The sequence below is a fragment of the Mastomys coucha genome, unplaced genomic scaffold (assembly GCF_008632895.1).
Source record: "Mastomys coucha isolate ucsf_1 unplaced genomic scaffold, UCSF_Mcou_1 pScaffold18, whole genome shotgun sequence".
Taxonomy (NCBI): domain Eukaryota; kingdom Metazoa; phylum Chordata; class Mammalia; order Rodentia; family Muridae; genus Mastomys; species Mastomys coucha.
Genome location: NW_022196900.1, coordinates 68,213,670 through 68,227,522, shown reverse-complemented (window position 1 = coordinate 68,227,522; position 13,853 = coordinate 68,213,670). Strand labels below are relative to the sequence as shown.

The following is a 13,853-nucleotide window of genomic DNA, read 5'->3' as shown; positions in this document are numbered from 1 at the left end:
GTGTGTGTGTGTGTGTGTGTGTGTGTGTGTGTGTGTGTGTGTCACTGTACACATGTGAAAGTCTGAGAACAGCTTGCCGTAGCTGGTTCTCTCCTTCCACCATGTGGGTTTCAGGAATTGTCTTAGTCACTGTTCTATTGCTGTGAAGAGACACCATGACCAAGGCAACTATTATAAAAGAAAGCATTTAGTTTGGGGCTTGCTTACAGTTTCAGAGGCTTATAGACCAGGTCCAGAGAGACTCTGGGCCTAGCATAGGTTTTTGCAACCTCAAAGTCTACCTCCAGTGACATACTTCCTCCAATAGGGCCATACTTCCTAATCCTTCTAATCCTTTCAAAAAGTGCTATTCCCTGGTGACTAAGCATTCAAATATATGAGCCTATAAGGGCCATTCTTATTCAAACCCTCACAGGGATTTAACTCATGTCAGAATTTGGGGCAAGCTCCTCTACCCTCTGAGCCATCTCACCAGCCCTAGTCTTTTTATTTTCTGAGATAGGCTCTCTAGCTCAGAACTTGAGGCAATCCTCTTGCCTTAGCTTTCCAAGCACTAGGATTAAAAAGTGTGAGTAAAACCCAGATCTTTGAGTTGAGTCTTTAATTGTTTCTTCTACCTCTTGGAAGCCTCACGTGCCCTGCTTAGAATCCTTAAGTCTTTCTTCTTCCTGGACAGGAGATATGGGTGAGGTAAGTGGTGAGAGGAAGGTGGAGTCATCCTATGTGAACCAAAGTTCAAGTTCTCACTCTTTTGGGGAATTCCTGGGGTGGGGGTTGTTTTGTTTCTCAATGAAAAAAGGAATGTTGGAGGCTCAGTGGGAAACAGCACTCAATGGCACCTGATGACTCTGGTTTCATCCCTGGAAACCCAAGTGATAAAGGAGAGAACCTACTCCTCTGACCTCCACACATGTGCTCTGGCACACAGCTAAGAGCACAAACACACACACAAAATTTTAAATAAATGAATGTAAAAAGAAAGAAAGAATGAGCATAGTAGATTTGGCTCCATGAACTTCCCAGATGAACTATAAGGACAAGAAGTCCGTGATTGTGAAAAGATAACGCTCTCTTAAAGATAAGATACATATGTAAGGCTGTGACCAACCCTTTAATAAAACTTCTTCCATAATATCACAGCTGGCCTCCTGTGGGCTCTGTGCTCCCTGCTCTTAGCTCCTAGCTCTCAAGTCTTTATCCAAGATTCATCTTTGAATCAGTTTGCCCCCAGGAAAGGCTCATTAGGTGAGTGTGGAGCATACCCTGGATAGCATTTATGTGGAAGAAGACAGCGAGGTTGGAGGAGACAGATGGGCACCACTGGATACTTAAAGTGTCTCATAAACCTTCACTTTTAGTTTACATATCCTATTTCAAGAACTGGTGATTCAAACTGGAGAAATGACTCAGGGGTTGTGTAGATTTGAGACATGAGTTTGAATCCCAGCACCCACATAACAAGCTGGGCATGGCTCACACATGCCTATAACCCTGACACTACAGTAGTGGAGGCAGGAGGATCACTAGGCCTAGCTGATTGCCACTCTAGAAAAAAAAAAAATGAAAGCAAGCTCCAAGCTCAGTGAAATATACTAGCCTGATGCTCTTCTCTGGCCTTTGTGCACACTTACCTGTGCTCATCACACATACACACACACACACACACACACACACAAACACACCTTATACTCACACACATACATACATAAATAAAAACAAAGCTGTTTTCAAAGTACTCAGTTTTTAAAGAACATTCAAAAATACTGATACTTTTTCATTCTTCATAAATATTATTTCAATGACATTTATAACTGTATCCCAACCTGTGTTACCCCACCAATCCTTTAATGGTATCTTTCTTGCTAGGGAGAGGGGCATTTTGAATTTTAAGTGTTTTTGGTTTTTTGTTTTGTTTGGTTTTTGTTATTGTTGCTGCTGCTGTTGTTATGGTTTTTGTGCGTTTTTTGTTGTTTTCTTTTGTTTGTCTTTTTTTTTTTTTTTTTTTTTTTTTTTTTTTTTTTTTTGAGACAGGATCCCTGTCCTTGTTTTTTAAGACAGACAGCTCTGGCTGGCCTGGCACTCACAGAGATCCACATGCCTCTGCTTCCCAAGTGCTGGGATGACAGGCATATTGCCACCACATTGACATTTGTTTTTAAAATTGTTATATTAGTCTTTTAAAAACTGTTACATTTCTTTCCTTGCTGCGCGTGTGTCTGGGTGTACATATCCTGAGGCATGCATGAGGAGGACTGAGGGCAGTGTTCAGGAATCAGTTCTCTCCTGCTATGTGGACTCCAGATCATCAGGCTTCCCTTTCACCTGCTGAGTCATCTCGCCAGCTCTCTTGTCTATCACACAACAGTGCAGTGGACATTTTCCACGTAAACCTTTATTCGTTTTATTCATTTCCCTAATTAGTTCCTGGGGATGGAGTCTGAGAAATAAAATTTCTAATCAGGGAGCAACTTTACTAAAGCATAGATTTGACTCTTAACTCAATTTCAGGCTCTTTATCGTATTTTATCCTTTAGGTAAATCTGAAAAAGAAAGTTAGGTGGATGGGAATCATTATCCCATTTGAATTAAGGGATTTGGAAAGTTTCACAGCTAACAGCAAAGGCAGGCTGTGGTACCCTGCAGTGTTAGGGGAGGTTTAAACCTGCTGCTCTTGCCACCAGCTTCGTTCCTAAACAAGTCATATAAATTCTGGAAGCCAGAGTTTTTGCCCTTAAGCAGGGAAACTATCACCTACTTCATAGGGACATGGCATAAATAGAATCAACAGACTATATATAAACAATCTGGTGCTGAGTTTTGGTTTGTGGAAGCTATGTAGTATTTATGACCCCCTTTAATTCACCTCTCTCTCTCTCTTTCTCTCTCTCTCTCTCTCTCTCTCTCTCTCTCTCTCTCTTTCTTTCTCTCTCCCTCTCTCTCTCTCTCTTATGTAGATCAAGCTGGCCTTAAACTCACAGAGATCTGCCTGCCTCTGGCTTCCCGAGTGCTGAGATTAAAGGCATGCACTATCATGCCTGGCTTTCAATTCACTTTTGCAGTCAACTCTTTTTCAACTGTCTTCCAGGTCACTTGTAGAACAGTATTTGGCCTTTTCTACAATGAACTGGCTGCTTCCTCCTCTGAGTTCAGGGCAGCTCTAGCCATCTCTCACCTGCCAACTTTTATAACGATTCCTTAGGGAATGTTACTTTCTTCAATAATCATTTATCAGACTACCAGTGAAATTTTCTATTACTTCTTTCCATCATATATCCAGTTTAATGCTTTTGAAATGTTTTTAAATTATTACTTTTGTGTGGGTGTGTGAATCTGCTTAAATGTATGTGCACTACGTGGGTGCAGGAGTCCTTGAAGGCTGGAAGAAGGTGTTGGGTTCCCTAGAACTGAAGTTACAGGTAGTTGTGAGCCACCCAGTGCAGTTACCAGAACCAAACCCAGGTCATTCACAAGGGTAGCGGATGCTTTTAACCTCTGAGCTATCTCTCCAGCTCCCCACTTTCTTGGGGGAGATAAAGGTAGGATATTGCTTTGGAACTCACTATTTAGCTGGCCTTGAACTCATGACACTTCTGCCTCAGCCTCTCAAAGACTCAAGTTACAGATATGTCCCACATGTCCAGCAATTTTACATTCTTAAGTTGCTAGGATTAAAGGGCTTTTGAAGCTGGGTACGTTGGTACAGGCTTGTAATATTAGCATTTGGGAGGCAGAGGCAGGAGGACATCATCTTCAGCTTTATGTCAAGTTTGAAACCAACCTAGGCTACAGAGGACCTTGTTAATAAACAAACAAATAAATAAATAGTTTCTAAAGATGGAGCTTGGGCCTTCTTTTTATCATAACAGGAAGCCTGGCTACTGTTTCCCCATCATGCTCAGATATATATATATTCAAATAGAATATATACATATGTTCAAATAGAACCTGCAGGAAGCATGCCTGCCTTTAGTTATGCTAAAGCTGGGGAGTGAGGAGTAATGGGAAGAATGCAAGTTTCATTTCAATTTTTAAAGATTTATTTTTGTATTTTGTGTGTATGGGTGTTTTGCTTGCATGTATATCTGTGTACTACCTGTGTACAGTGTCTACAAAGAGGCTAGAACAGGCTGTTGGATCCTCTAGAAATGGAGTTACAGGTGAATGTGAGCCACCTGTGGGTGCTAGGAATCAAACCCAGGTCCCCTGCAAGAGCAGCAAGTGCTTAACCACCGAAGAACTTACATTTTAAATGCTGGCCTCATTTAAATATCTAATCTGCCTGCTCCCTCACTGGACAGGTAAGAAACGCAGAGCCTCCATAAAGAGTAGTGATTCGTCCAAGGTCACATGACAAGCCAGTGAGTGACCTGGACATCTGTTACCTCATGTCTCCCAGATTTGGCTGGGCCTAGGAAAAATAAAACAGTAACAAGTTTCAGGTAAGCCAAACAGTGTTCCCAGGATGGAGTGTCAGGTCGCTCGCCACACAGCGTTTGCCTCACTGAACTGTCAAGTCTGCTTTATCTGGACACAGTGCAGCTATCCCAGCAGGTTGTATGAGAACAGAGAGAGACAGAGCAGAGTGGAAATGTTCAGATGGAAGCCCCTGAGGGCATCTTCTCAGGTGGGGGTCAGGAGCGACACAGACATCTGGCAGAGAAGCAGAAAGTGTTTCTGCAGGCTGCCGCCTGAGGCGGATCTGAGCAGACAGGTCACTGAGCAGTGGTGCGCACAGAACTGCATTTGTGCGATAAGCATCGATCAAACCATCCCTCTCTTTTGTGACAGTCACGTAAAATGATAACGCTGGGTAGCTCGCTGTCTCCGTGACAAGCCATAAGGCCCAGGAATCGTCTGGGAAGCCATTCTTGGTCCCAGACTTGAGGGGGCTGGGAGATCTCCTCAAAGAGCTGCTGTGAAAACAAATAACCCCTTGAGTCCAGCAAGAAATAGGCAGCTAAGCAGCTGAGGCCAGTTAAGAAAGGGGTGAGTAGCCAGATGGTGGTGGGGCACGCCTATAATCCCAGCACTTGAGAGACAGAGGCAGGCAGATTTCTGAGTTCGAGGCCAGCCTGGTCTACAGAGTGAGTTCCAGGACAGCCAGAGCTACACAGAGAAACCCTGTCTCGGAAAAACCAAATAAATAAATAAATAAATAAATAAATAAATAATAAAAATAAAATAAGAAAGGGGTGAGTGTGGAAAGAGCCCTGAAGTTCAGCATGAGGAGATCAACTCCGTGAACAGAGTGGAGAGGGACTCTTTTGATGTACTCTTTTGATGGAGTTAGAAGACTGACCCTGGATTTAAGTCGGAGATGCTTGGGTTGAGCCCAGCTCTCTCAATAATTAATTATGTAACTATGGGCAAATCATACCCTTAACCTCAGTTTCCTCTCTATAAAATGATTGAATTGAACGGCTCCCTGGAACAGCTATTATGACATTAAAGTCAGTATGTAAATGGACGCTTTATAGGATCTGGGGATGTGCTCTGTAAAATGCTTCCCTTGTAAGCACATGGACCTGAGTTCAATACCCAAATCCAAGTAAAAACACTGGACATGGTGACATGTACCTGTAATTTCAACATGGGTAGGCAGAGATAGGAAGATTTTGCAGGGCCTGCTGGCCTGCCAGTCTAGCTTTAAAAACCTCTTAATTAAAAAAATGTTTGTTTTGTGTGTATGTGTGTAAGTGCACATGTGCTAATGTGCTCATGTGGAAGAGGTCAGAAGACAGCTTACTGGAGTTGGTTCTCTCCTTCTCTCTTCTCCATGTAGGTCCCAGGGATTGAACTCAGATCATCAGGCTTAGCAGTAGTCACCTTTACCCTCTGAGCCATCTTGTTAGCCATATCCATATCCAAATTTTTCCAAGCTTCATTTTTTTTTTTCTATCAAGTCATCTTGAGTGGCAGAATTGGTTTGGGGCTTAAAATTAAACAAATTAGATTCTGTTTCCTATTCTATCACATATATATTACATAGATAAGGAAACTTACATGGCTAACATAGTTTTCCTCCTTTATAAAATAAACCTTGTTGGGAAGATTGTAGGTAATGTGGATGATGTTCCTAATATGGCACATGGAACTTAGAAGACATTTAATGAACGTAACTCTGTCTTCTTTGGGGAAGACATTCATTAGTGGAGTAAGAAGGGAGGCAGAGGCCATGAAGATGGCTCAGAGAGGGTGCAAGCCTGGAAGGAAGTGAGAGTGGAAGGAGGGGCCTGACTCCTCCTTCTGATCTCCATGCCTGCACTGTGGCACACTCACTGCCCACTACACATTGTATGTACACCACACACACACACACACACACACACACACACACACACACACACACACACATTTTTACAATTTAAAACACTTGTAACAGAAGTTGGATGTATGTGTCGATCTTGTTCTATTGTATGCATTCTTTCCCCCACATCACACTGTTACTCCTTCTTTAGGCCATTCCTGGCCAACCTCACAGCACCAAGCCTGCCCAGCCTCCCCGCCTTCCCAGGACTCACAGTCATAAACACTCTCACAACAGCTACCATGTATTGAGCACTTGCCAAATGTCAAGCATTCTGCGAGTTGCTTCCAAGACATTCTACCTTCCACAAAATCAAGACTCAATACATGTTGGTTTCCTTCCTTCTGGTTGGAAGAGGGGAGTCAAGGATGTCATGACACAGGCACTCCTGCATAGCCACAGCAGCTTCTCTGGAGCAGTGCTCTACAGTTTACAAAACTCTTGTCAACCCACATCGTTCTCCCTGATTCTTACAACCACGGTGCAGCTTTCCATTCAATCCACAGTCACTGTGCACCAACACCACACCAGGTGCTCTGTGAACTCCGCGGAGATGGAGCAGGGAGGGACCTCGGGAGCTCGTTCTCAGTTGCTGATGTTTCCTTTCAATCGCAATCTTTTGCCTTTTCCCATGCTATGTCGTCTGACAAGAGCATGTTTTACTCCACCGCTAGCTAAATCTTTCGTGTCCAAGAGACTTCACTGACCCATCTGCCTTCTTTAAATCCCTCTGCTCCCAACACACTATGGCTTCTGACTCCCACAAGTGCCACAAGTGGCCTTTACCGACTTCCATGGTCTTCCTCTGTTTTTTTTTTTTTAATTTATTTTTATTTTGTGTGGTGTGAATGCATGTGTGTGTGTATGCCTGTTTGTATATGTGTATGCCTGTGTGCATATGTATGCATGTGTATGTATGTGTGTATAGTGTGTATGCATGTTTGTGGTATGTATGTGTTGTGTGTATGCATGTGTGTGGTGTGTATGTATGTGTGGTGTGTATGTGTGTGCATGTGTGTGTAATATGTGTAGGTGTGTACATGTGTGTATATATGCTTGTGTGTATATATTCATGTGTGTGTGGTGTATGCACAGAGGTACCTTTATCCCGTGTGCATGTGTGCTATTGCACATAAGGAGGCTAAAGAAGGGTATTGGGTATCTTCCTCTTTTGCTCTCCATCTTATTTTTTTATCCTTTTAGAGTTAGTTAGTTTTCAATGTGTATGAATGGCTTGCCTACACTTCTGTATGTGCACCACACTAGTGCCTGGTGCCTGTAAAGGACAGAAGAGGGTACCCCAGAACTGCAAGTAGGATGGTTGCCAGCCACATGCTGTTTCTGAGAACTGAGCTCTTGTCTTCTACAAGAGCAGCAAGTGCTCCTAACTGATGAGCCACCTCTCCAGCCCTGTCTCTTTATTTTTTGAGACTGTCACATTTCAAGCTCCAGGGGTTCACCCTGTCTCTGTCCCTACAACTAAAGGCTGAGAATTTGAATTTAGATCCTCATACCTGAGAAGCAAGTGCACTCCTCTTCTTCTGTTTGGGGATGAAGAAGGGGTGTGCTCTATCTGCTTGCACGAGGGTACACACACACACACACACACACACATTTTGTTTACATTCTACAGCTTTTCCTGTGGATTCTGGGAAGGTGAGATGGAGAAACCCACTTCCACTCCACACCTCTTTTGGCCTCTAGAGGCTGTCATCCTGCCTTCTCAAAGTCTCTTCCACACTTGACTCCAAGATAGAATTGCATGTGGATGAATTTTTCTGTTCACTGTTCTCTTCTTGCCCGTGGCTCCAGTTGGCATTGTAGTCTGGTCCAGTGTCTGCTGTCCTCATGCTGTGAGGAGCCAAGATGTGGATACTGCCAAGGTTGTACTCAACCCTTATAACGTCTCTCACCTCACACCCATCATCCCTGCAATCTCACTCTCCAAGTTCCCTCAAGGTTTCTCTGCTTCCAGCTGCAAGACTCTGCTCCATTCCAGCGCCATCTCCTCCATCCTGACCAGAATTTAGGTATCCCTCGCCCATAAGCAGGGTCAAGACCCTCTCCCCTACCTAGTTCCCGTCCCTCCCTCTGCGGGCGGAGAAGACCCAGCTGACTCCCCACATTTCCCTTCTTCCAAGCTCGTCCCCTCCAAGCCCCATTCCTATGTCTCCATCCGCTGAGACCCCCTCACGGGTACCAGCGGGGCTCAGTTCTGCACCCTTTCACTCCCAGCTAACCACACTCACGTCCCGGAAGTCCTGATCCTCAACCCCACCAGACACCCGTTCCTGCTCTGCGCCCCTTCCTTTCAGCCCTTGCTCTTCTGCTTGTCTCAAAGCTCCTCGAGCCCACCCAGCTCTCCGTCTTCACGCCCCCTTTCGCCTGCCTCCCCTCCATCCTTTCAGCATCATTCTGCTGCCCTAAGATGTACCCAGCCACCCCTCACTGCCTGCAGTAGCTGTTCATCTGCCCCCAGCCCCAAAGGTCGCTGCTTCCCGGCAGACCTGGGAATCCCAGAGTGCGGAGTGCGAGCCAGCACTCCTACTCTGCTGCGGTGCGGGTCCCTGGCGGCCTCCCGCAGCCCCTCTCTGAGTCCCCTAGGCTGCCTTGCACTCGGTCCCCGGCTCCCGGGCAGTAGAGTGCTCCCGCCCCTTACCTCGGATAAGAGCTGGCTCACGGACAGTGCAGCCGGACTGTTGCACCTGGCAGTTGTGGGCGAGAGGCAGCCGGGGCGGGTCTGGTTCCCACCTCGGCTTCAGAGGGCTGAGTCTCTGGCTGAAGAAGGGTTGGGTTCCCGCTGGGTCCAGGCCCCGCCCCTGGGTGGAACCCATGTAAGATCCGCCCCGCCCCTCTGTTCCTGGCAGGTGTAGGGAATCCACGATTTCTTGGGAGCCCCAGACCCTATATATCTGGGCGACTATTATAATCTGCCCACATTTTATAGTCTGCACCTGCAGGGTGCTCAGAGTGCTTTGATGATAATGTAGGTGATGATGGCGTCAAGTTTCGCTATGTCCAAACGCGTTACTCCATTCTCATAAACTCTGGAGGGAGCACAACCTGTCTACAAGTGAAAAATGAGCTAGGAAGCTGGGTATCACCCTCTGCCTCGCTCACCACCCCTTTATGGTCCATGTCCTTTGAGACTGGTAATCCCATCTGAACAAATCCAATCCTTCCTCTTACTTTCTTTTTCTCTGCATAAAGTATCCTGGTTCAGGACTCGTGGCTTCTGGCCTGGACTAACGCAAGAATTCTAATTCCTGCCTCTCTTTCCAGCCTCTAAACCAGTGGCCTGAGTAACCTTTCGAAATGCCATTGACCTTATTAAAATAACCCCCACTGCTTGTCCATTACGAGCAGTAGCATGGAGGTTGCCAGCTAGAGTGGTAAATAAACGTTCTTGTCTGAGCCTTAGCAAGTCCCAGATCTTCCAGGAGTGGTAGGTTTAGGAGGTAAATAGCACCCTCGCCTTCAAATTCTTACATGGATTGTACTTTCCATTGTCTTGAGGTCAGTGGGCTGACAGTTTGGGTCTTATTATCCTTCTCTTTCTTTCCCTCTTTCTTTCCTTCTTTCTTTCTTCCTTCCTTCTTTCCTCCCTTTCTTTCTTTTTTTAAAATGATTTATTTTTATTTCATGTGCATTGGTATTTTGCCTGCATATATATCTGTGTGAGGGTGTAGGATCCTTGGAACTAGAGTTATAGACAATTGTGAGCTGTCATGTGAGTGCTAGGAATTGAACCCAGGTCCTCTGGAAGACCAGCCAGTGTTCTTATCCACTGAGCCATCTCTCCAGCTCCTCTTTGTTCTTTTCTATAGTCATCCCTCCCTACCCCAGATCACAGAAGTATGAGTCAGGTAACAGTGCCAGATTTTTCTCAGTTCCGTTATGACTTGTCCAAGTTGTTTCTTTCCAGCCTCCCTGCCTCTGCATCAGAGACCTAATCCTCACAGTGTTCGTTAGAGCTGCTTACCAGCCCTTCTCGTCAGGTTCCCGCTGCCCGTTTGCCTTCCAGCTTCCCCCATGCTCCCTCTAGAACCCTGGTTCTACCCCCAGCATCATTGGAATACTCAGGTTACCTCTTTATCTTTACTGAAACCGTATCCTCCCCCGAGACACTGCCTCCACGGTAGCCCTCTAAGGAAACCTCCACGTATCATAACACCAGGAGGTGGGCAGCATTGCTATGCCCACCCTCATACAAAGATTTGTTCTCCTTTGCCTACCAGCCATATCATTCTCTATGGCTCCTCACCACTGATGCTGGTACCACACTGCTCCTCATGCTCTGAGAAGTTCCTGGGGTACTAGTCCCTTCACTAGCTGCTGCTCCGCCATCCCTCTGGTGACTTCAATTATGTATGGGGTCTCCTGACCCTCATCCCTTTGCCTCTGCTTCACGTGTTGACCGTGTCTTTAACACCTGCAGCCACACCTGACCCTCCTACTCACCCAGAACTTCTGGTCTTAAGATCAAACACCCTATGCCGAACTTGCTCCCATAAGACCTAGTTTCCTTTCCTCATTTCAAACTGGGCAAGATGGGTAACGAGTTGCCCATTCTTCACGGGAACAATGAGATAACATATAAAAACAACCCTTTCAACGTTGGGAAACAATACAAGAACAGATGGTGTTGCTGTCATGTAGCCTCAGGTCTGATTACTTTCTCCTTCTCTCTCCCCTGAAAGGCCATGCAATACAGGAGAAGGAGCACAGGCTGAGACCCATACAGACTATGGTGTGTTCTTAATCCTTGTTCTACCACTTGCTGGCTGAATGATCATAGGTCTATTACCTCATTTTTCTGACACATGCACCTGTTTCTTATCTTTAGGAAAATCAATAACAAAAACTGTCTCACTGTTATTGTGAAGATCAAATGAGAAAACGATACTGGACAGTACTTGATAGAATGCCAGGCACACAGCAGGCACTCAATAAATATGAAATACTGTGGTTATTATAACAGAAAAAAATGCCATTTTTATCCACAACTGCCTTCTTAGAAGCGTGAATCCCAGTGCACAAAAGACCCCCCCACTTTTTTTTTAATGCTGAGCCTTGATGAATCTGAGGAATTGGCTGACCAAACTACTTTGTTTTTTTTTAAAAAAAAAGAGGAGAGTTTGGAATTCACTCAGCAAATTAAGAGGAGGTAGTAATAGAGAGGGAGAGAACAAAGAAAGTGATGAGTAAGGAAGTCAGTGGCTCCGTGGGTAAAGCACTTGCCCCATGAGCCTGAGAACCTAAGTTCAGATCCACAGAACCCAGGAAAACCCAGGCACCGGAAGAACGGTCTGTGATCCTAGCACTTCTGCATCAAGATAGGTGGTGGAGACAGGAGAATTTCTGGCATATGTAGCCTCAAGCAAGAGACCCTGTATCAAAGCACGATGGAAGGCAAGGGCTGACACCTGAGGTTGTCCTCTGACTTCCATGTGCACACCATAACAAGTGTGTACACACGAGTGCGTGCATGTGCATGCACACACATACATCACACACACACACACACACACACACACACACACACACACACTTTTTAAAGTCAGTGCAAGAGAGCCAGAAGAAGCTGCCCATTGCTCCACCCCCATGCTAGGAAGCTAAACAAAGTATACAAATACTGAAACAGCCAAAGGGAGATATAGAGAGAGATTGTTGTGTACAGGAGGTGACCCCTCTTGCGACTTCGAAGGCTTTAGAAAGAACTGTCAAACCCGGGACTGTCTGCTTTCTGGAGAGAAGAATGTGAGGGCGCTTGAGTGTGGCAGTAGAGCAATGTTTCAGCCTGTCCTGATTGAAGAAAAGAGACCAGAGGTGGAGAGAATAATAAAAAAAGCCCATGGAATTCACAGAAACCTTGTGAGAATGTTTGAAATTACAAGATTTATGAAATGTGAACATGAGTTTCAAGCCCATTGCATTTAGATCTTCGAGGAACAAAAAAATGACCCTGGCATTCAGGTTTTGGCACTTCTGTCCCCCCACGTTCCCGGGACCTTATGATCCTATTCACTGGTGGTTGACCAACACAGAGAATAACACTAAATCAAATGATTGTAGATGGTCATTGTCCAGATCCAAGTAAGAATGGGAAGAAAGACAAAATTCTGCCTTTTGCCTTGAATCAAATTGACTATTGATTATAGTGACAAAATACATTTGTCCTCAATATAACCATGCAAGTTTATATTGCTTTTTTTTTTTTTTGGTTTTTCAAGACTTTGGTTTTTCGAGACAGGGTTTCTCTGTGTAGCCCTGGCTGTCCTGGAACTCACTCTGTAGACCAAGCTGGCCTCAAACTCAGAAATCCACCTGCCTCTGCCTCCCAAGTGCTGGGATTAAAGGCGTGCGCCACCACCGCCCGGCGCACCCTTGCTTTTAAGGGATACATTTTTTTCTTAATTCAGTGTACAGGTGAGCATACACCACAATCCGCTCCCAGGGAGTCAACTTGCTTTTATACATAAGAAAAAGCTTAGATCACACAGTTGGCAAATTGAAGAGGCAAGTATCAGGTCTTCTAATCTGTGTCCAGGCTCAGGACATTTTCTGTTAGACTCACTGTGGTTGTTCAGTGGATACCATCCACATTAAGATTTCTACAAATAAAAATGCCCAAAATCATCTCTTCTAATTGTTAGTATAGAGAAATCAGTGCTCCAGGGTCTTAGTTTTTACACGACATAAAATTGATGCTTTTCATAAAATTAGAGTCACTGCTTAGAGTAGGCAATAGCATAAGTGCGTGCCATTTGGAATGAACACAGAAGTTACTCCAGTCATAATGAGCTACTCCCCAAATTCAATTGCTTGGAACAGTGATCATTTATTATTGATCACAGTTCTGTGGGTGGCTGGATGGCCCCTTCCCTGGTGACATCTGTGCTCTCTTATAAGATGCATTCAGTTGGAGTCTCTGACTATCCGTGCTGGGTGAGGACTGGGCACCACAGTTCTTCTCCATGTGGCCTCATTCGTCATTAGTCTAGACTACTGATAAAGTATAGACTAAACATATCCTACAGTTAAGTCTCGGAAATCTCATTTGCATTTGCAGCTATGAGCTAAACCAAGCCCCATGCCCAGCCAGAATTGAGAGAATGGAGACATAGATCCCACTGTGATTAGGGTGGAGTCTAAGTCACAGCACATGCACGGGGGAGGGAAAGACTGATGGCCTTTACTGCTTTGCATCAGAAGTGGAAACAGATCTGGGTAACCCCACAAATGATGAGACTCTCCGGCGCCACTTGTGTTGATTGTTCTGCCTTTTCCTCTGCATTTCAGTTTCTCAGTTTGCAACATGAATGGCCATGCAAGTCCCTTCCCCCCACCTGCGCCTCCTTATGAAGTGAGCCTGGCTAAAATGCACAGCAAGAGTCCTGCCCCATAGCCAGAACACAGCACTGCCATCAGAGCTGAGATGTGAGACACATGCAGAAAATGTTTGCCATATAGATACACAAGTGACCAGAATCCAAGAAACACCCACAGCTCCTCCTCCTGCCTGTCTGTCTGCCTGTCTGCCTGC

General features: G+C 45.2%; 1 protein-coding gene across 1 annotated transcript in view; it reads right to left on the bottom strand.

Annotated features, from left to right (window-relative positions):
• Rab3b (RAB3B, member RAS oncogene family) overlaps positions 1-9,114 on the bottom strand; it is a 66,475-nt gene extending 57,361 nt beyond the window's left edge. Inside the window, exon 1 of the mRNA XM_031376843.1 lies at positions 8,967-9,114. The gene's annotated coding sequence lies outside the window, so the exon portion shown is untranslated. The remainder of the gene's footprint in view (positions 1-8,966) is intronic.
• Positions 9,115-13,853: the final 4,739 nt, after the last annotated feature.